Raw genomic sequence first — 27,655 nt, 5'->3', positions numbered from 1 at the left:
TGGCAGGTTTGGTTCCTTCTGAGAGTTATGTGGGAAGATCCATTCCAGGACTCTGTCTTGGTTTGCAGATGGTCATCTTAACTTTCATGTAGTCTTCTCCCTGAATATGGGCCTGTGTGCAAACCTCCCCTTCTCTATAAGAGATTCAGTCATAATGAGTTAGGGGTCGACCCTTCTCCAGGGTGACCTCATCTCAACTAATTACATCTGCAATGACTCTATTTCCAAATGAGAAGTGAAGTTGCTCAGTTGTGTGAGACTCTCTGCAATCCTGTGGACTGTAGCCTACCAGGCTCCTCTGTCCATGGAATTCTCCAGGCAAGAATACTAGAGTGGGTTGCCATTTCCTTCTCCAGGGGATCTTCCCGACTGGGGGATCGAACCCAGGTCTCCTGCATTGCAGGCAGACAGACACTTTACCCTCTGAGCCACCAGGGAAGCCCCAGGGAAGACCCCTCATTTCCAAATGAGGACACATTTTAAAGTATTTGTGATTAGGACTTTAATACATGAATTGTAAGCAAACACAATTCAACTCATAGTAAGTATTTTGTTTAAAAAGCTGAAACTGTTAAGATATAAGCAGGGAAAAAAAGAAAGAAAGAAAGAAAGAAACACCTTTCTTACCCGAAGGATGGAGAGACTGGAGTGCGCCAGTCCACGTGGTTGCAAAGAGCTGGATGACTCAGAGACTGAACAACCGGATTGACCCTTTAAACTCATTCCTTAGAAATTTCTTCTTTACCCCTTAAATGAAATCCTAAACTATGTTGTCCTTTTATTTATTTTTAAAGTTTTAGTCTCACAAAGAGCCTTATTTGAAAAATCAAAATGTCTGGTATGGGGGCACGGTTGCCTAACTCTTTACGTATGCCGCGGAAGGATCCTTTCTTCCTACCTTGTTTTTAGGTGAGGGTACCCACACGGAAGAAGAGGATCTGTGCAAAAATGTCTTCTAGCTCCAGCTCTCACTCTCCCCACTTTGGTTTGGGGCCCTTTCAGTGTTTCACCCAGATGAGAAACTGATTTAGATAAAAGGGACTTACTAGAGGACACAATACATCAGGTTAGGGAAACATTTAAAGCTGGTCTTTTGATCTCCTGAGCTACTTTTCCTAGACTTAAATAAAAATAAATAACCCTTTGGGGAAACTTCAATAGCAACTCCCGAGGTGGAGGGAAAGTGGGGGAGTTTGCCCCCGGGACCTCACCAGTCAGCTCCTATGTTCCCTATACCAGGGATCCACAACTCCCGCACTATCTAATGCCTAATGATCTGAGGTAGAGCTGATGTAATAATAATAAAGTGCACAATAAATGTAATACACTTGAATCATCCCCAAAACATACCCTGCCCTGGTCAGTCTAAAAATTGTCTTCTAGGAAACCAGACCCTGTTGCCATAAAGGTTGGGCACCACTGCTTTATACAGACTCTTTTTGCTGCGGCCATTGCCCCGTCACAGCTTGTGGCTGTCTTGCCAGAGTTCCACTTCAGATAACTCTAGGCTTTCTCTTGTGGTCCACAGCCAAGCCTCTGGAACCACATGGCTTTCCTCTGCAGCTGGTGCTAGGACGGTTTGCTTCCATTGCGTCTCACTGTTTCTCTGCTCTTGGGACTCAGCCACTCTGCCTCTCACATTTAGATTTCCTAAAGGGGGGTCAGATACCACCCCACCACATTCCCATTCCTAGTGATCGCAACACAGACCCTCTGTGCAATCACCTGACAACCATCTCTGTGGTCTTGAATTGAGGTGGACACAGCCTCTACCCATCTCCCAAGGGGAGGGCTTGGAAAGTCTTTACACATTTACACCATTCTCAGATTTTTTTTCCTGCAAAAATATTTCTCTTCCCAGTGTGCTTTGACTTTGCTTTTCCATGATTGGTCTGTGGGTGTGAAATGAAGCATCTCCCTACCACTTTGGTAGCACCCCTTTTACAAGTCTGGCATGTGTCTTTGGAATGTAGGGGAAATTGCACCAATTCTTTTGTTGTTGACCTCCATGGTCTCAACTGAAATTGAGATAAAGTGAAAGTGTTAGTCGCTCAATTGTGTCTGACTCTCTGCGACCCTGTAGACTACCAGGCTCCTCTGTCCATGGGATTCTCCAGGCAAGAATACTGGAGTGGATTGCCATGCTCTTCTCCAGGAGATCTTCCCCATGCAGAGCTTGAACCCAGGTCTCCTGCATTGCTGACAGATTCTTTACTATCTGAACCACCAGGGAAGCCTCCATGGTCCCACCTGAAACTGAGATAAAGGAGTCCCCTTTTGACCTTCAGGTACACAGGTAACCATGAAGTCTGGGTCATAGGAGAGATGCAACCTGCTAAACTCACACTCAAAATCCCTATTAGTCAATTTAAGCTCTTCTGCCTGTAAATGAAGGCTTCCCAGGTGGCTCTAGTGGTAAAGAACCCACCTGCCAATGCAGGTAGATATAAGAGACATAGGTTCAGTCCCTGAATTGGAAAGATCCCCTGGAGGAGAGCATGGCAACCCACTCCAGTATTCTTGCCTGGAGAATCCCATGGACTGAGGAGCCTGGTGAGCTACAGTCCATAGAGTCCACAGAGTTGGACGTGACTGAAGCGATTTAGCATGCATGCTCCTGTAAATGAAATCACCAGGAATGATTTTCTGATGTAGCTCTCTGTAGTTAATGGAAACATCAGAGTTGGATTTGTTTTGATTCCCTCTAAAGATACAGTAACCTCAAACATCCAGGTAATGCTTTCATAATTAAGTATCTTTTCTGGCACACAAACGGACATAGTGCTCCAGATCTTCATCTGTGAGTTTTGGGAAGCACTGGAGTGTTGCAAAAGTTTCTCTCAACATATTTTTAGAGCTCTGCTCACATCGCCTTTATTGGCTGGTTCCCATCTGCTGCTGGAGTGCCGAAGCCAATGGTTTACACCTGTCGCTGCTGAGGACTTGCCTTGTCCGACCCGAGCCAAGTCAGCTCACCTGGAGATACCTAGGATATTAAGCCATTTACCCAGGGGCAGCCAATAAACCCTAGGGCATAAAAGCCGGGGCTTCTTGCTTCGAGAAGCTGCTGTGGGATCCCACTTCCAAGCTTTGCCTCCGGATACAGCCAAGGTCAGACTCTACCTGAGACGTTGTTCTCAGTTTACCCTTTTTTCCTTTCCTCTACTTGCCCCTCCTCCAACTAGGTTTTCTCCTGAGAGCACCCTGAAATGGGGAGATTTTAAACTACTTATTCTGTCACCATGGTACTCAAATTTTCTCTTTCTCCTGGGAGTCAGATTTAGTAATTTCCTAATTTTCTAAGAAGTATCCATTTCACCTCATTTTCAGGTTTATTGGTATACATACATATTTTTATGATACTCTTTTATCCTTTTATTCTCTATGGCAGCAGCAGTTGTGTTCCCTCTTTCACTCTAAATATTTTTTGTTTCTTTGTTTCCTGGATTCCAGAAGTTTTTTTTGTATCATCCTTTTCAAACAGGTGACTTTGGCTTTATTGATCCTATTTAATCCTGGATTTCTATCTCATCAATATCTTAATTTTTTCCCATTACTTTCTTCACTTTTATTTCCTCTTTTTTTAGATTCTAATATAATTTGTCACTTTTTCTAATATAAATATTTAAGTATTTTTTAATTTATGCTGCTTTTCTTGCTTCAACGAGGGTTATATACTATTTTCATGTTTTTCCCTTGTGTTTTCTAATTTTCATTATAATTTCATCTCTGATGTGTGAACTTTAATTTCTAACATTAAGTTTTTGTCATTGTCACTCTTTTCTAATTTGTAAAAGTAGCCAGAAAATGTAGTCTGGATGATAACAATTCTTTAAAATGTCTTTAGAATTGCTATTGGCCTAGTATGTGATCCAGGTTTCTAAATCTTTCCTGTATATTGGTGGTGAATGTGGGGTGGGGGTTGGGAGTGAGGCGAGGAAAGTGTATTCTCAGGCTGTTGCTTTTGCAAGCAATATTATATTTAGGTTTACAAATCTGTATGATGCTGCTCCTAACCTTTATTCATTTATCACAGAGAGGTGTTACTATCTCCTTCTACATTGTCAAGTGTAACAAATTTTTGCTACGAGTTCTTTTCCTTTTTTTCTTTTTTAATTTGTATATCTTGAATCTGCATTTTAGATTTTCACTATAAGAATTATTGTGCCTTCCTACTTAAGTTATTAATAGCATGTAATGACTGTCTTATCACTAATATAGGTATTTGGTTGGTGAATGACATAGCTTTGTTAGCTCTTCTTACATTCGTATTTGCTTAGTATATTTTCTCCCATCCACCTTGCTTCTTGTATTCTATAGTCTCATGTTCTAGAGTTTATCTTTTTAATTGGCATATGGCAGGGTGGGATAGGTTTTTCAGCCATCCTGGCATACTCAACCTTTTCCCTGGAATGTTTAATCTAATTATATTTAAGTTAATATAACTTACATTTTATCACCTTGTTTCAGTTTTGAATTTTTTCACTTTAAATTTGTATGGTATGATTTATGGTTTTTTTTTTTTTGCTCTATTGGTTAATTTTATAAAGTTTAGTTGATTTTTTTTTTTCCCTGCTTTCCAGGTGGGTAGCTATGCGTCTATTTCTACTGTTTTAGTGCTACCTCTAAAGCTTTTTAAATGTATATTTAAGTTAAAAACTGTAGAATCAATAACACTGTTTGTCCTCAGTGTCATATAGAAATGCTAGACTGTTTTAGTGCTTATAAATCTCCACCCAATTTACATAATATTGCTGTCTGATGTTTTAGTTTTATCCTTTTTTTGACTCCACAAATGTTATTGCCTTAGTCAAATTTGTTTATTTTTGCATCAATTTACCATGTTCATCCTCTGCCATCCCCTTATCCTCCTGCCTTCAATCTCTCCCAGCATCAGGGTCTTTTCCAATGAGTCGGCTCTCTGCATTAGGTAGCCACAGTACTGGAGTTTCAGCTTCAGCATCAGTCCTTCCAATGAATACCTAGGACTGATTTCCTTTAGGATGGACTGGTTGGATCTCCTTGCAGTCCAAGGGACTCTCAAGAGTCTTCTTCCACACCACAGTTTAAAAATATCAATTCATCGACACTCAACTTTCTTTATAGTCCAACTCTCCCATACATACATGACTACTGGAAAACTGCTGGAAAAACCCTGCTTGAGTTTGTTAAGTGGGTGGCCTTTGGAAAGCACCTAAGGATGGAGCTGGTTGCCAGTAGGGACCGATCATGGGACTGGAGGGTTGAAACTTTAAGTTCCCTTGCTTCTAGGGGAGAGAGACTGGAGGTTGAAGCCACTGCCAGTGATCAGTTATTTAATGTATCATGTGTATATAATGAAGCTTCCATAAAACCTCGAAGGGCTGGGTTTGGTGACCTTCTGGATGATAGAACACATGAAAGCAGGGAGAGTGACACAACTAGAGAGAGCATGGAAGCTCCGTGCCCTTTTCCTGTATCTCATCCAGTGTGAGCTCTTACATCTGGCTTTTACTATTTATATCCTTTTAAAATAGACTGGTAATTTGGTCAGTGAAATGTTTAAGTACTGTGAACTGCTTTAGACCCAAGAAAGGAGTGTTAGAACCTCCAGTCAATCTATAGCCAGTGGGTCAGAACCTGAGGCCATTGGTTTCTGAAGTTGGAGAGGAAGCAGTCTTGTAGGACTGAGTTCTTAACACGTGGGATCTGATGTTATCTCCGGGTAAATAGGGTTAGAATTGAGTTGAATTTTAGGACACCCAACTAGTGTCAGAGAATTGCTTGGTGATGTAGGAGAACCCATACACATGTAATTTGGAGTCAGAATCTCACTTAAGTACATCTTTGACGTTCTGTTAGTGTGCGTGGTTAGTGTTTTTGAGAGAGGTGAGCTGTGATTCTAGAAGGAAAATTTCATAAGGAATTTGGTACTTAAACTGGGCCTTGAAGAATACATAAGATATTATTGCTCAATTTGAAAAAGAAAAAAAAAAACAAAACTTCAATCTGGAATAAAGTTGAAAGAATAGTGTAATGAATTAAACACATCTCCTTTTCCCCTAAACTTAATGATTGTTGATATTCTGTCACATTTGCACTTACATCACTTGCTCTCTACACATACATGGAAACATACATATAGACTCACACATGTATTGTTTTTACAATTTGCAACTCACAGTATCTTATTTTATCTCATAAGTCAGCACACATCTCCCAAGAAATCCAATAATTTAGCAACATAATAGTATCTTCTTTAAAATCAATAAGTATAAATATTATAAGTAATAAACTTATAATATTTATAAGTTTAAGGGTTTTCGAATGGTCTCCAAATTGAAAATTATAAAAGTTTTCTTTTAATCAAAGATCTAGTCAAGAATCTTGCATTGTATTTGGTTATCATTTCTCTTTACTATCTTTAACCTAGAAACAGTGCTTCTCAATGGGGCAGTTTTGTCCTCTGAGACATTTAGCAGTGTTCACAGATGTGCTTGGTTGTCCCGGCTTGTGGGAGGTGGAGAAAGAACTATTGGCATCTAGTGGGTGGAGACTGGAGATGCTATTAAACTGTCCATGTACAGGGCAGTCTCCACAGGGAAGGATTATCCAGCCCAAAATGTCAACAGTGCTGAGGTTAAGGTACCCTGATCTAGAATTGCACCTTTTATCCTTTTTTTCCCTCTCATAGCACTGATATTTTTGAAACATCAAGTATAGTTGTCTTGTAGAATGTTGAACAATCTGGCTTTGTCTGATTGTTTCCTCACGACTCAACTTAATTTAAACATTTTGGCAAGAATATCATGTAGTGATACTTGCCTTGTCATTTTTATCGTCTCTTGTTCTTCATTATTCTTCCAGTATCTTGCTTCATTTAATTATATTAAATGCTTCTCATCCCATTATTTGTCATTTCTTTAGGTCTGAAGTCTTTTATGGAGTTTCTTGGTTTTGCTCACTTGTTTCAGCTGATTCTCAATTGTAATAGTTTATTATAAGTTTTAGGGTTTGGGGGAATATTTTATTGTAAATGCATGTCCTTTGTCTTTTCATCTGTGGGAGCTCTGACACCCAGATTTAAAGAGATTTTTCCTTTTTAAATTTTTTTTTCAGGAAGTATTTGCATTTTCTACTTTATTTTTCTTGCCAAATAGTTAATATGAATCATGTACTCAAACTCATGTGACTGGTTAGAATTTCTCTTGGAAGACAGGCATGTATTCCTACCATTTCCTTCTTTTGGCAGGTTTTTAGCTAGTCGATTCTCTAGGGTTGTTGCCCTTCTGTAGTCTAGTATTATGCTTATCTCCTTTTTTCTCTTGCAATAGCTCCAAGCCCGATTTCTGTGCTTGTGTGGACACAGATGCTAGGTTGATGGAGATTGGCATCTTCCCCAGGGCAAACATCATTGCTTCTTAACTCCCTGGTTTTGGGCTTTCTTATTGCCATGGGCCCCCAACCACTTTCTTTATTGTTCTGACAGCTCTTCTGTACTAGAAATAACTTTTCTTTAACCAGCAATTTAAGTGTTTCCTTCCCTCCTCCTTGAAATTTTTTTGAATACACTTTCACATTTTGTCAGAAACAGAAGTCTTTTTATTCAATCTTTAACATTAAATCGTCATTCCAAACCTTCCAGTTTGGACTTTCATGCAAATGAATGGTATTCTAAGCACTACACAGGAATAGATCTCTCATCTATTGTAAAGCTGTGCTGAAGAAACGACCAAAGTGGGGACTGACATCACCATCTTTAGTTTTTCCCATTGGATGTTATTTACCAACAAATCAGGATCAGACTCTACCTCTCTATGCATTTTGACTAAATTCTGGTTGCAGGCTAAATTGCCCTTCTGTTTCCTATGTAATGGCTTATATATGTCACACCATACTATCTCTTTCTCTCCTTTGGTGTGCCATCTACAGCTGGATGCCTGCATATGTTCTTTTGCTGCCTGAAACTTTTTGAAAGGAGGCAAGTGTAATTTAAATTTTTGTGGAAAAATAATCTAGACATACAGCAGACATTTTTTGAGTTATTAAATGGTGATAATATTTCATTTAATTTGTTCACTAAATATGTATGGAGTTTCTTTCTTGGGACAAGCATACTATTAGAGACTTGGGGATACAGCAGTGATCAAAATAGACATTGCCCCCATTTAACATTTTCCAAGTCTATCCATGTTTCTGTAAATGGCAATATTTCATTCTTTTTTTTATGGCTGAATAAAGCTCCATTGTGTATCTATAACACACCTTCTTTATCCATTCATCTGTTGGTGGACACTTAGGTTGCTTCCATGTCTTGGGTGTTATAACTAATGCTGCTATGAATATTAAGATAATGTATCTTTTTGATTTAGCATTTTTGTCTTTTCTGCACATATGCTCAGCAGTGGGATCACTGGATCATATGGTGACTCTATTTTTAACTTAAGGAATCTGCATTGTTTTCCACAGTGGCTGCACCAATTTACATTCACACCAACAGTGTAAGAGGGTTCCTTTATAACTTACTATATTTTTATTTCAATTATATATAAGTATTAATCTAACCATATCTATGACTGCATTAAATGTAAACTAAGTGCACTAATTAAAGGCAGATATTGTCAAAGTAGATTAAAACAAAAAATGTATTGTGTCTGCAAGAAACACATTTAAATAAAATGATCCAAGAAAAGTTAAAAGTAGAGAGGTCCAAAGTTGAGCATAGGGACAAAAAAGAACACTAGAGGAAACTGAAATCTCTGGCAGCTATAGGTATAAGATCATCTAGCTAGATTAGACTAGTTCTCACAATAAAGGCATACTTACCTCAGTTCTTATGGCCCAACATATATCCATCTTTCAATAACAATAAAATCATAAGGAATTCTAAAGGCAAAAGCAAAGCAAAAAATAGTTTGAAGAGCCAAAGCAATCATAAGAACCAGTTTTGATATAACAAAGACCTATTATAGGTCTTTGAAATACCAGCCAGGTAATTTAAAATAATTATGATTAACATGCTAAAGGGCTCTAATGGAAGGAGAAGACATGTGAGAAGTGGTAATGTAAGCCGAGAGATGAAAACTCTAAAATTAATCAAAAGAAAGTGTGTGTGTGCATGCGTGTGTGCTCAGTCGTGTCTGACTCTGCAACTTCATGGAATATAGCTCATCAGGCTCCTCTGTCCATGGAAATTTCCAGGCAAGAATATTGGAGTGGGTTGTCATTACTATCTATAGAAAGCACTACAACAGAAATGAAGAATGTTTCTGATGGGCTCATCAGTAGACTAGACATGGCTGAGCAAAAGTTGTATGAGCTTAACGATATACCAAAAGAAACTTCCCAAGCTAAAATTCAGAGAAACGATAAGGAATGAAATAATGTAATGAAGAAAGATAATACCATGCTCGCATGAATTAAAAGAAAGATGAAGTATCTCTATTAATTCCAGACAAAGTCGACTTCACAATAAGAAAAAAGTATCTGGAATAAAGAGAGGCATTACATGAGGATAAGTAGATTCATTCTCCAGGAAGATTTATAATGACAATGTGAACAATAAACTTAAAATAGAGCATGAATACACCTAAAAACATAGCAGCCAAATATATGAAACAAAAACTGCTAGAGCTTAAAGGAGAATAGAAAATTAACTAATAGTTGGCAGCTTAATTATTCCTGTCACTAATTAACAGATCCATCAGGCAGAAAATTAGTATTTTTTCTGCCTCATTTTGGCCCAACATATATCTTACAACACTCTTACTTCTATGTAAGATGTAAGATGACTTAACAGTATTATCAATTTAATTGATGTTTATGTCTATAAATGTCTTTATCAAACAGCAACAGAAGTCAATTTCTCCTTATATTTACACAGAACATTCACCAAGAGAGACTACATTCTGGGTCATAGAATATACCTTCACAAACATGAAAGTATGGTAATCATGCAATATATATTTATTCTCAGTCCATAATGGACTTAAACAATAAAGTAATAACAAAGGTACTTGAGAAATCCCAATACTTGAAAAGTAAATAATACATTTCTAAATAGCTGATGGATCAAAGATGTCTCAGGAGAGCTCAAAATATTTTATACTCTGTGAAAATAAAAACATTTCATTAAATTTGTGGGATCCAGTGAAAGATTCCTTTAAAGAAAATGTATAATTCTAAACCTATATATTACAAAAGAGAACAGATCTTCAGCTTCCACATTAAGAAACTTGAGAAAGAAGAGAAAACTACAAGTGAACCAAACAGAAAATAATGACAATTAGAGCAAAAATCAATGAAATTACAAATAGAATAGAGAAAAGTCAACAAAACTAAAAGCTGGTTTTGGGGGGATAAAAAAATGACAAGTGCCTAGCTTTGGCATGATGCAAGTGAAGGCGATATTTGCTGATATGATAAAGGAAAAATAGGCAAATTTGGAAGATGGGTCAAAGATACAGTATCAGACATGATTATGTTTACAAACAGGTTAGCTAAGAAGTGGGTCTTCCCAGGTTATTTACTCAAATAAAGACTTCACTTTCATAGAGTCATGGAAGTGAATAATTTTTCTAATGGATGAAGAAAATTGTGTGTGTGGGTTCAGTCATGTCTGACTCTTTGCCACCCTATAGACTGTAGCCTGCCAGGCTCCTCTGTCCATAGAATTCTCCAGGCAAGAATAGTGGAGTAGGTTGCTATTTCCTCCCCCAGGGGATCTTCCTGACCCAGGGAACAAACCCACGTCTCCTGTGTTGGCAGGCGAATTCTTTACCACTGAGCTACCTGGGAAGCCCTACTAGCTGTGTCAAATGGCAGTAAAATGTCCTGGCAACAACAAATAAAGAGTGGATTTACTTTTAGGCAATGTGGAATCACTTGGTAGCCTCAGCAAGAGCAGAGTTAGTGGAGCAGTACATGTGCAAAATGTCAAGTTGGCACAGAGACAGTTGGGAGACTTAAAGTAGGGAGAGAGGGTAGGGTGAGTAGACAATGCCTTTCAAAACTTACTTCAAAGTAGCAAAGAGCTTGAGTTGCAGCTGGAGGTTAATGTGGGGCTAAGAGATTTCTTTGCCTCTTTAGAACTGCTAAGGCTCCTGAATGTCTGTAGAGATGACACAGTAGGAAAGGGAAGTTTGAAGATGCAGGAGCAAGTTCCTGAGAAAGTGAGAGAGAGCTAGTTATCGGGCACATGTAGAAGGAGAAACTGCCTTATGCTGAACCCTGACTATGTGTCTGGGTGCTAATCTCTGGGCTTTATGTGGATTATTTAAGTTCATCTTCACAGTAGTTCTGTGAGGTTGATAGCTTCTCTATTTTATCATGAGAAATTCAACGTTAGAGACATCAATAATTAGCTCAAAACTGGAGAGCTAGTAAGTGGCGGAGCCAGGATTCTAACTGGGTCTGATTGCCACACACACATAGAGAGATTAGATATTTTAATGACTGCTTGTACTGCCTCTTATTTTCATGCCTGCAACCACCCTGAACCTACACGCAAATGAAATAATTATGATTTCCTTCTGATAACAAAACAATGAACTCAAAGTAGCACTATGCCAAGAAAGAAGTTCCCAGCTCTGCAATATTTGGCTGTGAATCAGTCAAATAGATTAACATACCCGTAGTATCTTTGTACTTACTGTTCTTTCTCGCCTCAAGTGCTTTTTCCTGAAAATTTGTGTGATTGCTGCTTTCTTTTCCCTCAGATATAAACCTGCATGTCATTTTTGTAGAGTACCTGAAGGAGAAGTGAATATCAGGGAGAATATTGAAAATGAGAATCCTGGGCAAAGACTGGCAGTTCTTACTACCCAAACTTTTTGCAGAAAAGAAACTCATTCTAAAGAACAGATAGGGAGAATGTAGGCCCTACTGGCAAGTTCGTTCTCCTCCTTTGCTTTGTGATGCTATGCAAGGTAATTAACCACTCTGTGCCAGTTTCTTCACTGTAAAATGGAGATAATAATAGACCATCTAACAGGAGTTTTTATAAATATTAAATGAGCTTCTTCATATAAAATTCTTACAACAGTACTTAGCACACAAGTGTTCCGTAGTGTTAGCTAGCAATATTATTAAAATCATCTCTACTGAGAGATGGGTTGCATTATCATGCTCTCTTACCATGATGATGCTAAAACATTTGTTCACTCTAATTAGCTCCCCTTTGCTTTGATTCCAGATTTGCAAAGGAATTTCCCAATGATTATTTTGTTCCACTTTGTATCTGCAGACATGAAAATCATAGTCTGGCCCCCTCTGCTTGGGATCTATGGCTGTTAGTTTCACTGTAAATTAATTAATATTCTTATGAAATTAATCATACAAATTTGTCCATAAGGGGAAATTGTCTGGGCACACTGTCTAAACATAGAGTATTCTGGTTCCCTCTTTGGTTATTTCTTAATAAATATGAGGCTTTATTCAAAGCTTCACAAGCTTGAAAAATGTACCTTCATCCTGGAAATATGCTTCAGAGGTATTAAGAAAGGTAGGTTGGATAGCAGATTGGTGACTTTCTGTATGATGAAAATCACTGTCTTAGGAGAGAGTTAGGGGTGACGGGATAGTTTGTTCGAGGCAGACAGCATATAACTCTGTATGCAGAACTTTTTTCCCATTTGCATTTTTAGAATCCATGCTATAATCTTTGTGTTACAGATGGTGATGAGAGAAGCAAAGTCACTTGCCCAAGGTCACATAAGCAAGAGTTGCAGAGCCTACACTTAGACTCAGCTTTGATGGCAAAGTCTTCTCACTATACATAAACTTGGTTCCAATAATAGTAAATATACAAATGATCAGAAAAGTATCCCTTTGAGGATAAGAGTCATTTGAAACATTTGCTTAATAATGAGAATTCTATAAAAAGGACTTTGTAAAATCAAAGGAATATTTAAATAATTATGTGATTATGCATATAACTGTCTTTTTTCCTTTCCCTCCCTCCCTCTCTCTCTCTCTCTCTCTCTCACACACACACACACACACTCTAAAAATATACTAGGAAATCTGTATAAGGGCATGGATGCATGACACATCCATGCCCTTACACAGATTTGCTAGAATATTGTTAGTTCTTTATGTAATTTTAAACTCAACAAACTGTAAGTTAATAGATTTAATCGTGTGAAAGAAGAACATGCTTGGTGTAAACTAAAAAGACATTTCAGAAGATTGCTGTTAATGCAGTATGCCGTTGGTTATAGCTTAGTTAATTGGGTGACTTGGTCAATCTAATAGTTTTTCCATCCCAACTCCAGCTGAAAAGTTTGAACATTAACAGCAGACTTATAAGTCGTAGCTTACCACATACATAAGTAATGTGCTTTGTGAATTCATTGACACGATTGTGGAAGCTGAAGTCACACAATCATGTTGCCATGTGGAGTGTTGTTTGGCTCTTTTTATTTCTCTAAGCTTCTCAGCTTGGAGTGGTTCCTGAAGAGTTTAACCACAATCCAGCAAGTTCTCTTCCTCTTTGAGATGAAGCAGCCTGCACTCATGCTTGGTTCAGTTACAGCAGCTCTTTTATTCATCTTATAAAAATGCAAGTGAATGTTACCCAATGTACCCAAATATCATATCTGGCTTAGAAAAAGACAAGTAGACTGAAACACAAGCACAGAATTCAACCATAAAGAACAGTGCTCGTCAATAGCTACAAAAGAAAAGAACCATAAATAGATTCAAAAGACTGTGGAGGAAATGGGGAAGAAACAACAATGCCAAAGAAAGCTTAAGGTCAGTGATTTGAAAAGTTCCTGTGAAGGAATTTTGGTAATAAAGAAAAATACAGCATTATTAAAAGTACTTATGGAAGACAGCAACTGTTACAAATAAGTTTGAGAATTTTCTTTTTCTTACAACATTTGTAAGGTTCAGTTTTTCCTTTTCATCCCATTACTGTGCTGCTTCAGTTTTCCTTTCAAGGCTTGATTTCTGGTTTTCCTTGTTCTTTCCTATCATGGCTCTTTGAGCAAACTCTAGATCCAACATACAGAATAGTCTTTTTTTAAGTGTCAGTCTCATTAGATGATCATCTACTCTGGTTATTCCTTTATTTCCTAGTATAAATACTTGTTTCCTTAATTGATACCATGTGCCTTAACAGTGAAAGTTTGCGGTTGCGAGCCATGGGCTACACTGGGATTCCCACCCTCTGGAGGACAGGATTTTGATCTGGGGTCAGAGGCCTGACTCCTTGGAGCTTTTTGTGTAGCAAAGTTTTGTTAAAATATAAGAGAGAGAGGGAAAGCTTCTGATGTAGACATCAGAAGGGGACAGAAAGAGTGTCCCCTTAATAGTTTTTAGCAAGACATTTTATGTCTGTTAGCCAGCTGCTAATCAGATGAGAGAGATGCCGCAAGGCTGAGGGAGTTTCACCAGGCCCCTCTCCCACGATATGCATTTTTGAGATAGAATGGCACAAGGTGTGTCGTCTTTGCCATAAAACAGTTGACATGAATACAGGTTTATTGAGCCATTATCAGCCCAAGGTTTGAGAAAAGAAAAAAAGTTAGGAGGAACCAATTTGAAGAAAGGCAGATTCTAAAGCAAATACATGGTTTCATTAACATAGCTTAAGAAAAATATTTCCATAAGAAAAACGCATTGATTAGCTCAAGGTTTGAGAACTTCCAGATGTTCAAGCTAGATTTAGAAAACGCAGAGAAACCAGAGATCAAATTGCCAATATCCATTGCATCATCGAAAAAGCAAGAGTTCCAGAAAAACATATACTTCTGCTTTATTGACTATGCCAAAGCCTTTGACTGCGTGGATCACAACAGACTGTGGAAAATTCTGAAAGAGATGGGAATACCAGAATACCTGACCTTCCTCTTGAGAAATCTGTATGCAGGTCAGGAAGCAACAGTTAGAACTGGACATGAAACAACAGACTGGTTCCAAATTGGGAAAGGGGTACATCAAGGCTGTATATTGTCATCCTGCTTATTTAACTTATATGCAGAGTACATCATGAGAAATGCTGGACTGGAATAAACACAAGCTGGAATCAAGATTGCTGGGAGAAATATCAATAACCTCAGATATGCAGATGACACCACCCTTATGGCAGAAAGTGAAGAGGAACTAAAAAGCCTCTTGATGAAAGTGAAAGAGGAGAGTGAAAAAGTTGGCTTAAAGCTCAACATTCAGAAAATGAAGATCATGGCATCCGGTCCCACCACTTCATGGGAAATAGATGGGGAAACAGTGGAAACAGTGTCAGACTTCATTTTTCTGGGCTCCAAAATCACTGCAGATGGTGATTGCAGCCATGAAATTAAGACACTTGCTCCTTGAAAGAAAAGTTGGGACCAACCTGGACAGCATATTAAAAAGCATAGACTTTGCCAACAAAGGTGCATCTAGTCAAGGCTATTGTTTTTCCAGTGGTTATGTATGGATGTGAGAGTTGGACTATAAAGAAAGCCAAGTGCCGAAGAATTGATGCTTTTGAACTGTGGTGTTGGAGAAGACTCTTGAGAGTCCCTTGGACTGCAAGGAGATCCAACCAGTCCATCCTAAGGGAGATCAGTCCTGAATATTCATTGGAAGGACTGATGCTGAAGCTGAAGCTCCAATACTTTGGCCACCTCATGCAAAGAACTGACTCTTTTGTAAAGTCCCTGATCCTGGGAAAGATTGAAGGCAGGAGGAGAAGGGGATGACAGAGGATGAGCTGGTTGGATGGCATCACCGACTCGATGGACATGAGTTTGAGTAAATTTTGGGAGTTGGTGATGGACAGGGAGGCCTGGCGTGCTGCAGTCCATGGGGTCGCAAAGAGTTGGATATGACTGAGCAACTGAACTGAGAAAAGTTAAGTTCAGGTGGAACCAGGTACCTCAACAGAAAAGGGAAAAAAGTCTGCCACTTGCAGTTTATTTCCTCCTGCTGCTTGGATCTCTGGCCTCCCTACCAAGACGGTTAACACTCTCACCAGCATTAAGATTGTTCTGTTTTTTCAACCTTGGTTTATTTGTACTTCAATCCTTTACTATAACCTCAAACACAGCTTATTTTTTTCATGTTTTACCAGTGGAAGACTAGATTTTTGTCTCAAATATGGTTAAATAAGTTGAATTATATCTAAATGTTAAAGAAAAACCTACACATTTGTGCTTAGTAAAAATAAAGGAAAACAAATTGAAGATATTAGTAATATAAATGGAAAGAACATTTCAAAAACAAGCTCTGTCATTTAGTTCTAAGATTTTGGACAGATTACTTAAATCTGTTTCTGAGTAGTAAAATGGAGTAAATAATGCTGAATTTATGCATACACTCACCTACATCTACAGACATTTCTGCTTTATAGACAAACATTTTTGAGTAAATCAAACATTTCTAACTACTTTTCCAATTTCCATTGTCTTATTCAGACTGTAGCTGTTTTCTATAATGTCATATTTCCCCATAAGAATTCTTCCCTTTATGAAGTTTTTAGTGAATGTTATTTTAAGAATGTTTTACTCTACTGAGAAGCAATAGAGAAATGTGATACTAAGATAGCACAGATATAGAAGTAATAAATATGGTCTCTAAGATACAGCCTGAAAACAAAAAGCTGTGTTTTCTACCACTATACCAATTAAATGACAGAGACAATCACTGAAATATAGCAGAGTAATTTTAGATCTTATTTTTAAAATGTGTGCATTGCATTAAACCTCTTCCTAGTTGATAAGTTTTTAATATGCATTCCATACTATTACTAAGTGGGATATATTGCCCTGATAAAAGTTAGATGTTTTAAGGCATTCTGTCGACGTAAGCAAATGACAAGTGGTTCCAGTCCTAATGTCAGTCTGCTAATCACCACAGCTAATCAGTCCTGGCATTCTCATGGTTCAGTGGCCAGCAATGGAGTAAATGGCCAGTCTTTGGCATTAAGGAGTTAAATACTCCTTAGTCCAAACTTTGAAAAAGTTTTGCTCCATGCCCTTTTAGACAATGACTAGCTGTTAAGCTCAGAACTAATTAACATTTCAAATACTAGTGTTAATCAGTATTAGTAAGACTCAAGGGAAACACTTCTCTGCAGAGACCCTTTTCTTCCTTTGCTTTAAAGCAATAACTTCTAAATTATTACTTTAATTTTAAGATGTGTTTGGCACATAGTAAACAAACCTAAAAATCAGGAAGCTGAAAGAAATGGAATCATGGGTTGTTTCCTTATTTCTTAGTCTTTCTAATAGAGGCAAATCCTATCACCCTGACTTTTGCTTGTTTATAAAAACTAGCTCAAATATGTGCAATAATCTTGTTCTTTAATATGGGTCCATAAACTCTTAGAATGTAGGAGTAGATATAATTTAATCCCCTACAACATTACTCTTACTGCTGCTATCTGCAGATTTAGAAGTAGGGCTGATAGACTGTCCAGTTGTATGAGATGAAAATAACCTGACTTAAAACTTTATACTTAGGTTTGGAGAGGGTCTTTGCAACTCAGATTCCTGTCCGCTGCCTCATCTTACACATGCAGGTACTGAGGTGCATGGTCAGAGAAGTGGCTAGTACTGGAATTCTCATGGCATTTGGAATTCCAGTGCTTTCAATTCTGCTCTGTTCTTCTGAGTACTGGATCAAATGAGAGTAACCACATGCTTAAAATTCCAGTTTCATTTAATTGGGATATGTAGGTAGTAAGGAGTCTCTACTAGCCCACGAACTTAAAACTGAAACATGTAAAATCTTTGGAGAGATTCTGTTTTTCTATAGACATTCAAGTAGGCAATGCTCCTTTTGGGACTAGAATCTGTATGTCTTTTAGTAGGTGGGTGGTGTGGTGGCATCTTGGATTACATATGGACTTGGGACTTCCCCTTTCCTCTGTATAATAACTGTGTATCCTTATAACTAAGGTTATCTTTTCTATAACTAAGGTTTTCATTTCTCCCCTATGAAAAGAAGATAGTACTACTTACCTTATGCTCACTGAGATGCTGACAAGAGCTAGTATACATATTGTTGCCTGGTACATAGTAAGTTTAATAAATCACTGAAATAAATAAGGAGATATTTAAATGGTAAGGTCTGGACGAACGGGAAAAATGATGCTCATATCATGACACGCTAAGGTACTCCAAGTTGCCTCTGAGACCATGGATGCATTTGTGGGGGCACTTTTTCCTTCTGAGCTGGTTTTATCAAAGAAGCTGCATGTGACAATATAGATGTGATGTGCTTGTTAGCTTGCCCTTAAAAATGAAATAAGTGGGTCCAGAGAGTTCATGGGAAAAATAATCTAAGACTTCATACCTGTGAAGATTTCAAATAGTCACGGTGGCAGCAATGGAAGCAGTGACTGATTTCCCACGCCCCCCTCCCCCCAACCCAAGTATACAGATTGAATCTCACAAACTGAGTAACAATAATAATCTTGAAGCCTTGAATAATTCAAGATTGTGGGGAAAGCAATACTGAGGCTTCTGTCGGTTGGCACAATGTGCTCATCTTAGTGAATCGTCTGTCCCTGGCACCCCAAGGCTTTGTGTTGCTTTAGTTGCAACCTTGAGAGTTATGCAATGAATTCTTGCACTTAATGACCTCTAGGCCAGCAGACATCCAAGAACATTTGGTTTGGCCACCCAAGATGAAACATGGTTTCCCTCAAATCAAACTCATTACTGACACAGGAAGGGCTCTTTGGATTTAAGTATAACTAAGGAAAACTAAAATTTTCCTCACTCATTCTTTAAAGATATTTTGCCAGTACCTTTAGTCCCAGTCACAAAAAGACAAAGGGAAAAGAGTAGTAACACTACCCTCATGCCTCTTTCTCTGAATTTTAGTAAATACAATGCGCAAAATAACAAATTGTAGGAACATGGTCCTCTCTTATCTTTAAATGGAGTTTCTGGAGGCTTGAGACTCATTGACTCGCTCTGATACTGAGTCTCCAGGGCCCAGCATGTGTGAGTGGCTCACTGTAGGGACTATAAGTAGTTATGGTTCCCATACTTTCTTGTTTCATGCAGTCTAAGGGATTGAAGGTAAATCTACCTCCATGCACTTAATAATTGAAAGATCGGAAGAGACTGGGAATAAATGAACATGATGATCTTCCAAGTTGAAAAGTTCTATTTAATTCCAAAGTCTTGTTGCCTTTGGGTAAACTTACTTCCTGATGCTGAGGTAGTAGGCCAAAGTTGGCTAGGAAAGCACTAGTTAGGATGCAGAATGATTGTAGAGAAAGTTTTAGCACTGTAAGAATTCAAGTATATGACCTTTATATGCTAGAAGGATGTATAAAGAAAGAATAGTCTAAATGTATATAACTTCGTGCCGTTTTTTTTAAAAAATTCAAGTTGGATAAAACTTAAAAAAAAAAAAAAAAACTACCTCAAATTTGGGAGAAAGTGAGTTGCAGGCATGTCTTATGAATATACAGTTTGTATAATAACGTGATGAGCTATTAAAGAATATCATTTCACATGTGCAGGAAAACGATGCATACACCCGGTCCTTAAGAATGTTTATCTCAACGGAAAATACAATACGAAGAGAGGACAGATTTTTCTCTTTCTACATTATTTATATCTGCAGTGCTTGAAATTTATTGGTAAAAATGTGGTGAAGGATGCCCACTCTGAAATTACAGACATCAAGCACTGTCTCCTCTGATTGCTAGCTAGTATTTAATATCTGAATGCTTTTTTTTCCCCACAACTGTAATATTGTGATAATGATAATTTTACCTTACAGAATGATTTTGAAGTTTACACAGGATAAAAGATAGAAAAGTCATCCAGTGATAACCATAGGGGTAGTCAATAAATATTATTGGCTGTTATCATCATTGTTAATTATCAGTAAAAGCAAAAAGCACTTTAAAAAACTAAAACTATACTTAAAGGATCTGAATGAAACATATTTTTAAAGTTACTTTGTGTAAAATGTTACACAAAGCTTCTTTGACCATCTTTTCTTAGTATGTTCTTCTGTTTTTCATTATCCATGTTCATTTTTTTAAAATTTACATGTTATATTTTCTTATTAACTCTGTTCATTTCCTACTCCCGCTGCAAGTGTTAGCATCATGAGGGCAGGGCAGCATCTCTTTGACACTGAAGTGCAGCTCTGGATAACCAGTCCTAGCACAGTGACTGTGGATAGGTTTTGTTGTTGTTCAGTCACACAGTTGTGTCCGACTCTTTGAGACCCCATGACTGCAGCAGGCCAGGCCTCCCTGTCCCTCACCATCTCCTGAAGTTTGCCCAAGTTCATGTCCATTGCATCAGTATGCCATCAGGCCGTTTCATCCTCTGACACCCTCTTCTTCTGCCCTCAATCTTTCCCAGCATCAGGGACTTTTCCAATGAGCTGGCTTTTTGCATCGGATGACCAAAATACTGGAATTTCAGCTATAGCATTATGAATATTCAGGGTTGATTTTCCTTAAGATTGACTGGTTTGATCTCCTTGCTGTCCAAGGGACTTTCATGAGTCTTCTCCAGCACCACAGTTCAAAGGCATCAATTCTTTGGCGCTCAGCTTTCTTTATGGTCCAGCTCTCACAACCATACATGATCACTGGAAAGACCATAGCCTTGACTATATGGACCTTTGTCGACAAAATAACGTGCCTGCTTTTCAACATACTGTCTATGTTTGTCATAGATTTCTTGCCAAGAAGCAATCATCTTCTGGTTTCATGGCTGCCTTCACCATCTGCAGTGATTTTAGATCCCAAGAAGAGGAAATCTGTCACTACTTCCCCTCCACCCCCCCCCCCCCATTTGCCATGAAGTAATGGGGCCAGCACTCAATATGCCAGCAAATTTGGAAAACTCAGCAGTGGCCACAAGACTGGAAAAGGTCAGTTTTCATTCCAATCCCAAAGAAAGGCAATGCCAAAGAATGCTCAAACTACTGCACAATTGCACTCATCTCACACGCTAGTAAAGTAATGCTCAAAATTCTCCAAGCCAGACTTCAGCAATATGTGAACCGTGAACTTCCTGATGTTCAAGCTAGATTTAGAAAAGGCAGAGGAACCAGAGATCAAATTGCCAACATCCGCTGGATCATGAAAAAAGCAAGAGAGTTCCAGAAAAAACATCTATTTCTGCTTTATTGACTATTCCAAAGCCTTTGACTGTGTGGATCACAATAAACTGTGGAAAATTCTGAAAGCAATGGGAATACCAGACCACCTGATCTGCCTCTTGAGAAATTTGTATGCAGGTCGGGAAGCAACAGTTAGAACTGGACATGGAACAACAGACTGGTTCCAAATAGGAAAAGGAGTACATCAAGGCTGTATATTGTTACCCTGCTTATTTAACTTATATGCAGTGTACATCACGAGAAATGCTGGACTGGAAGAATCACAAGCTGGAATCAAGATTGCTGGGAGAAATATCAATAACCTCAGATATGCAGATGACACCACCCTTATGGCAGAAAGTGAAGAGGAACTCAAAAGCCTCTTGATGAAAGTGAAAGTGGAGAGTGAAAAAATTGACTTAAAGCTCAACATTCAGAAAATGAAGATCATGGCCTCCGGTCCCATCACTTCATGGGAAATAGATGGGGAAACAGTGGAAACAGTGTCACACTTTATTTTTCTGGGCTCCAAAATCACTGCAGATGGTGACTGCAGCCATGAAATCAAAAGACACTTAACTCCTTGGAAGGAAAGTTATGACCAACCTGGATAGTATATTCAAAAGCAGAGACATTACTTTGCCAACAAAGGTCCGTCTAGTCAAGGCTATGGTTTTTCCTGTGGCCATTTATGGATGTGAGAGTTGGACTGTGAAGAAGGCTGAGCACCGAAGAATTGATGCTTTTGAACTGTGATGTTGGAGAAGACTCTTGAGAGTCCCTTGGACTGCAAGGAGATCATCCCTGGGATTTCTTTGGAAGGAATGATGCTAAAGCTGAAACTCCAGTACTTTGGCCACCTCATGCGAAGAGTTGACTCATTGGAAGAGACTCTGATGCTGGGAGGGACTAGGGGCAGGAGGAGAAGGGGACGACAGAGGATGAGATGGCTGGATGGCATCACTGACTCGATGGACGTGAGTCTGAGTGAACTCTGGGAGTTGGTGATGGACAGGGAGGCCTGGCATGCTGCGATTCATGGGGTCGCAAAGAGTCGGACACGACTGAACGACTGAACTGAACTGAATGGGGCCAGATGCCGTGATCTTAGTTTTGTTTTGTTTTTTCTTAATAGTTTAAAAAATATTTTTTAATAGTGCATAATTTACAGTCCACTTGATATTTGAGTCAATATTCTTGGCTTCACTCAGTTCAAATTACACTAAAGAAGAATCTATTGAGCTTGGCAACCAAACATGAAAGAGTAATGCAAAAGGCCTCATTATAGCCTAGATTCAAGGACTTCCCTGTGTCTAGCCTTTGTCTTGCTTTTTATATCCCTTCATCCTTTGAAGGCTTACTGTGTGGCAAAGACCATGACTGCTTAACAATACAAAGACAGCAGTCTTACAAGGTTTTGTTATCCATAGGGAAATAGCAAGCTGCCCTGGAGAAAGATTCTTATCAGCCAGGCCTGAGTCACACGCATAAATCCTTGATAGGAGTGGAGGGGTACAGATCAGCACCGCTTGCACCCAGAGAAACCAGTACTGTTATCAGAAGGGGAAAGGAATGCTGGAAAGAAAGGGAAAAGAACAGTTCTCTGTTACAGACATGCACTTAGTCGCTCCATTGTGTCAAACTCTTTGCAACCCCATGGACTGTGGAGGCAGCCAGGCTCCTCTGTTCAGTTCATGAGATTCTCCAGGCAAGAATACTAAAGTAGGTAGTCATTCCCTTCTCCAGGGAAATATTCCTTACCCAGGGATCAAATTTGGGTCCCTTACATTGCAGGAGGATTCTTTACCATCTGAGTCACCAGGGAAGTTCACTACAGACAAAAAAAAAAAATTGAGTCAATTTTCTTAACAGTTGATTATTTAGTCTGAGATTTTTGAAAGCTACAGGTGTCTTTAAACATTTTTTTTTTAAGGAATAAATATAAATGTAAAACTTGGTCCACTTTTACATAAACAAAATCTTTGGTTGTCAAAGGATGGCCACTTTAAAATAGTCACAAATTAAGGTCAATGGAGACAAATGTCAACCATTAATATCACCAGCCCATTCCTCCACTGTGGCAGGAGAGCGACTGCTGAATGGGGAAATAGAGAAGTAATTGTTGGAGACCAGCATGCTGGAAAGAGGACATAATTGGAGATGCTTTCTGTAAGTCTGTCTTTGACATCTTTGTCATGGAAGCATTCAAGAAATAAACATGAAAATATGTTCTTCCACAACAATTTCTGGGAGAAAAGTGGCATAAAACCCAATATTACATAAAAATCCAACCACACAGAATGTAAAGCACAGATTAGATTTCAATATATCCTTGCTATTTAGAAAATGACCCCATGGACTGTAGCCTACCAGGCTCCTTCATCCATGGAATTTTCCAGGCAAGAGTACTAGAGTGGGTTGCCATTTTCTTCTCCAAGGGATCTTCCCAACCCAGGGATCGAACCTGGGTCTCCCAAATTGCAGGCAGATGCTTTACCATCTGAGCCACCAGGGAAGCCCAAATGAAACTTAGGAAACACTTTCTAAATCAAATAATAATATCATGGAGCCATGTTTGAAACAATTGATGCAATATAAGGCTTATCATTCTTGAATTGTTTTTATTTTTAGCCCTGCTACTCTACCTTCTGTGGTCATGAAATAAACGGATCTGGGTGACTGGACTGAGAAACTTGTCATATTTAGCTTCTGACATTTCTATAAAAGTTATTTTTAGAATAAAGGATGACTGCCTCTGAATACCTAATGTTTACATTGAAATTCCTTTGGCCTTTGATCTTACAAAGTTATATAGAAATGTGTGTTATTTGGTACTTGATAGCACATTTATTCAGAGAAGGCAATGGCACCCCACTCCAGTACTCGTGCCTGGAAAATCCAATGGACAGTGGAGTCTGGCAGGCTGCAATCCATGGGGTTGCTAAGAGTCAGACATGACTGAGCAACTTCACTTTCACATTCATGCATTGGAGAAGGAAATGGCAACCCATCCCAGTGCTCTTGCCTGGAGAATCCCAGGGACAGGGGAGCCTGGTGGGCTGCCATCTACGGGGTCGCACAGAGTTGGACACGACTGAAGTGACTTAGCAGCAGCAGCACATATATTATTTCAAAAATAGCTTTGAAAGGGGAGGGTAACCCCAGTGTGATTCCTTGATTCATGAATGGACATGCACAGGGTTGTTAACTGATGGAGGAGTTTCTCTGAGGAAAATCTTTGACCGCTTTGATAAATGCATATGATGATTAAGTATGTGACATTGTTCCCATTTATTCAGGGCTGAATCAATCAGTGTCCCAAGTCAGCCTGATGCAATGGGCTACTCTAGATGTGGTCTTCTGAATAAGACAGGGTGTTAAAATGAGGTCATGACCACTTTTCACGGTACTTTTTTTGCTTGGCCACATTCCAGCTTCGCTAATTAAAGTCTGTCTGTCTAAGCTCCCTTTGCAGTTTTAATTGGGTATGTTATTTCTTGTGAATTGTATGGAATTGTTATTCACTGTCATAAGCAGAGGCTGTATTTCACCAGAGAGGTGGTTGCATTTCATCATTGGGATCAAAGGAAGGGAAATGTGAATATAACTTTCTTAAAAGCACTTTGCAAGGCTTTGAGCTCTTCGGAAGAAAGTCCCCAAAAGGAAAATAATGGGGTTCCTAAAATGTAAAGTATTACTATTATCATTGTTGACAGAAAACCTGAAGATTGAGAATGTGTTTTCTGGTTGAGGTTAGGAAAATCATTTTACTATTCTAGGAAAAGGGCATAAATATGAAAATTACAAATTTAATGGGAAAAAAAAGTAACTTGGCTATGAGAAGTCTCCATTTGTAGGGAAAGAGTTGGAACTTCTAAGTCTTTCTGAGGAGACATTCAGTGGGTAGAATATACTAATTTCTCAGTATTGAGACATCTACAACTGCTCCTCAGTTTGTATTAACTGAGGCTTTATTTACAGTTAATTTTCCCCTCCTTCTATACAGATTGACAGTCTATATTGAACAAATATACACCTAGACAAATGATAAATTTTCACATCACGCTGAGCCTTTGTTTAGCCTATTTTTAGTTACCTAAAAATAGGTTGATTGGTTGAGTCACACCTCTTGTTGGGGGGGAGGTCTCACACACACACGAGTCTCTTTAGCACAATGGTTGTGTGGAGGGAAAAACAGATTTTTTTTTTTTTGCTACAGACATAATATAAACTTAATGGCTATTTTCTATGTATTTATATTTTTAGAATTAAGAAATGAGGTTTACTTAAGAAAATAACAGAATTACCTTAAAAGTGAGGGTAAAAAAGAAAGAAAAATACAAATAGATGGAAATGTGGCTTAAAAATTAATTCAAAGATTATATGTTTGCTACAGATATAGTTCCAAGTTAACTCTGCATTTCTGTAGTGGACCCAAGTAAACTGAAAACATAAATTTAGTTGCATAGGTCCCATCTCTCCAAGATAAAACACAGATTGCTCAAGAACAAAGTAATACTTCTCTTGCAAAAATCATTTTGTTGTTCCCTGACTTGAGATTCCCATGAAGAAATCGAGGTGCAATTTAATAACAGCCTCAAAAATACCTTTACAGGAGACAATTTTTCATAGGACTGTTCACTACATAGATCTTAAAAATAAATGCAAGTATTGTACAAAAACACAAAGCCAGGAATTTGGTCCTGGTTATCCAAGTAAACCTAGATAACTCAACTCTATTCCACACTTGTCTGCCTACCAAGTTTGTATTTGTCTCTTTTGCATAGTGTACTGGTAGACATGGCAGCATCGACTCAGCATCATTATGTTTATCCAGTTACATGAGAATAGTGATGCTGTCTCATATGAATTGCATGTGTGTTTATATATACAAACATTTACATGTAACATGCATATCCAGTATAAAAATACCTCATAAGTTTCTATCTCTGCATCCTGTTTTATTTTGCTTTGTTATTCTTATCACTTACTACTACTTGAAAAAAAAGTGTGTCTGTGTCTCTCACACGTACGCATACACACACATTGATTTCAGGAGCACAAAATTAGATTAATCATAACCTTTGGTTTTTTAACACATTGCCATCTTTGGTTCTTACATGGTCCTCATTTTTATTCATTCATTCATTCAGGTTATAATGAACACCCTTGAATCCAACATTCAACCCCAAGATCTAAAACACTAAAAATAAGTTCCCCTAATGTGTTCTTTCTCTCTTTTCTAATTGTATATCTATGTGTGTCCAGATTTTTTCATATACTTTATTTAAAGTAACATTGCAATAGATTGGATGCTGAAGCAGATATGAGAATTTGTCTTCTGTAAGCCAGACATTAAAAAGATATGTAAAAATACTAAGGTATTTCACTCTTCTCACTATTACTCATTTTGGAAGATGTTGTTATTTCTATAAACCTTATTTTTTTTAATTTTAATGAATTTGTTAAAATATTTTTGAAATTTTTCAGCTTTAATTTCTAATACAGATAGGTTATTTTATCAATAGCTAAAAAAAGACTACAAATCTCAATATTTTTTAAGAATATAGATAAGGCCTATTGTGAAAAGTTTGAGAACAACTTCTTTTGGGGAATACATTTTCAGTATATAACTATAGACATAAAAATCTTGTGCTTATCCTTAATAAGAGACATTGACATTCATTCATCAAACTGTTATGGGGCTCCTGCTATATGTCAGGCATGGGGCATGGTGCTAGGCTATTGGAATGCAATGGTGAAAATTGCATATGTAATCTTTTCCTTTGCAGAGTACAGTTGGCCTAAGTTGGCAATTACAAAAGAGTATAGGCTGTGGTTTCACATAAGAGATTTATTTTATTAATATTATTTAAATTATAATTATAATACTATTATGGAAAAACATAATTACTGACTAAAGTGGACTAGAAAAGCATATATTTTAAGCAAATATTCACATTTTACTCATTCTTAGATACATACACCTCTAAATAATTATTTTAGAAATCAGAGACATTACTGTGTTAAAAAGTAATCATTTAAATGTAATGCATTAAAATAAATAGAAATAAAGTGTAGAGCCACATATTTATATTAGAAATGAAATTCAGAAGATTGCATCTGAACAACTAATACAAAAATAACCATTTTGATTAGAAGTTTAATGAATCCATTTTTCTCTGGTTATACTCAGTCTAATATACTATTACTACTTCAGTGTTAATATTTTTGACTAATAACAGCTTAGTTCCTTAAATAGGGTATTCTTAAAAAATATAGTAACATTAAGCCCTATTCTACTCATTTACCTATTAATGACTTAGAATATATATATATATTTTTTAGCCAAAAACAATCTAAAAATAAAGATATGTATAAAATAATTCTAAGATATTTCTGAATCCATAAATCAGAAAGAAAACAAACCACCTGAAAGGAAACATACACTGATTGGAAAAACACTGATTTGCTTTCTTTGATTATTAACTGAAATCTACACACCAAGCTTCGTAAGTCTGGGCACAAGATTCCCCCCAAAGCTTCACATCATATCTGTATTGCTGCAGGTTCCTGAGAACACAATCCACAGTGAGGTGCA

The 27,655-nt window shown here is 37.9% G+C and overlaps 2 long non-coding RNA genes across 12 annotated transcripts in view; both read left to right on the top strand.

Moving 5' to 3' along the window:
* LOC129639491 (uncharacterized) overlaps positions 1-27,655 on the top strand; it is a 347,939-nt gene that overhangs the window by 150,412 nt on the left and 169,872 nt on the right. The window lies entirely within an intron of this gene.
* Positions 139-26,305, top strand: LOC129639574 (uncharacterized). 2 transcript variants are annotated; one of them, XR_008708480.1, is made up of 3 exons: positions 139-3,111; positions 23,139-23,223; positions 23,686-26,305. It is a non-coding gene; the product is annotated as an uncharacterized LOC129639574 (long non-coding RNA). The 2 variants fall into 2 exon arrangements; XR_008708479.1 differs by having other exon boundaries at positions 23,118-23,223.

The sequence above is a fragment of the Bubalus kerabau genome, chromosome 1 (genome assembly GCF_029407905.1).
Source record: "Bubalus kerabau isolate K-KA32 ecotype Philippines breed swamp buffalo chromosome 1, PCC_UOA_SB_1v2, whole genome shotgun sequence".
Taxonomy (NCBI): domain Eukaryota; kingdom Metazoa; phylum Chordata; class Mammalia; order Artiodactyla; family Bovidae; genus Bubalus; species Bubalus kerabau.
Note: the sequence above shows the minus strand (reverse complement) of the source record. Positions and strands in the feature narration are given on the sequence as shown.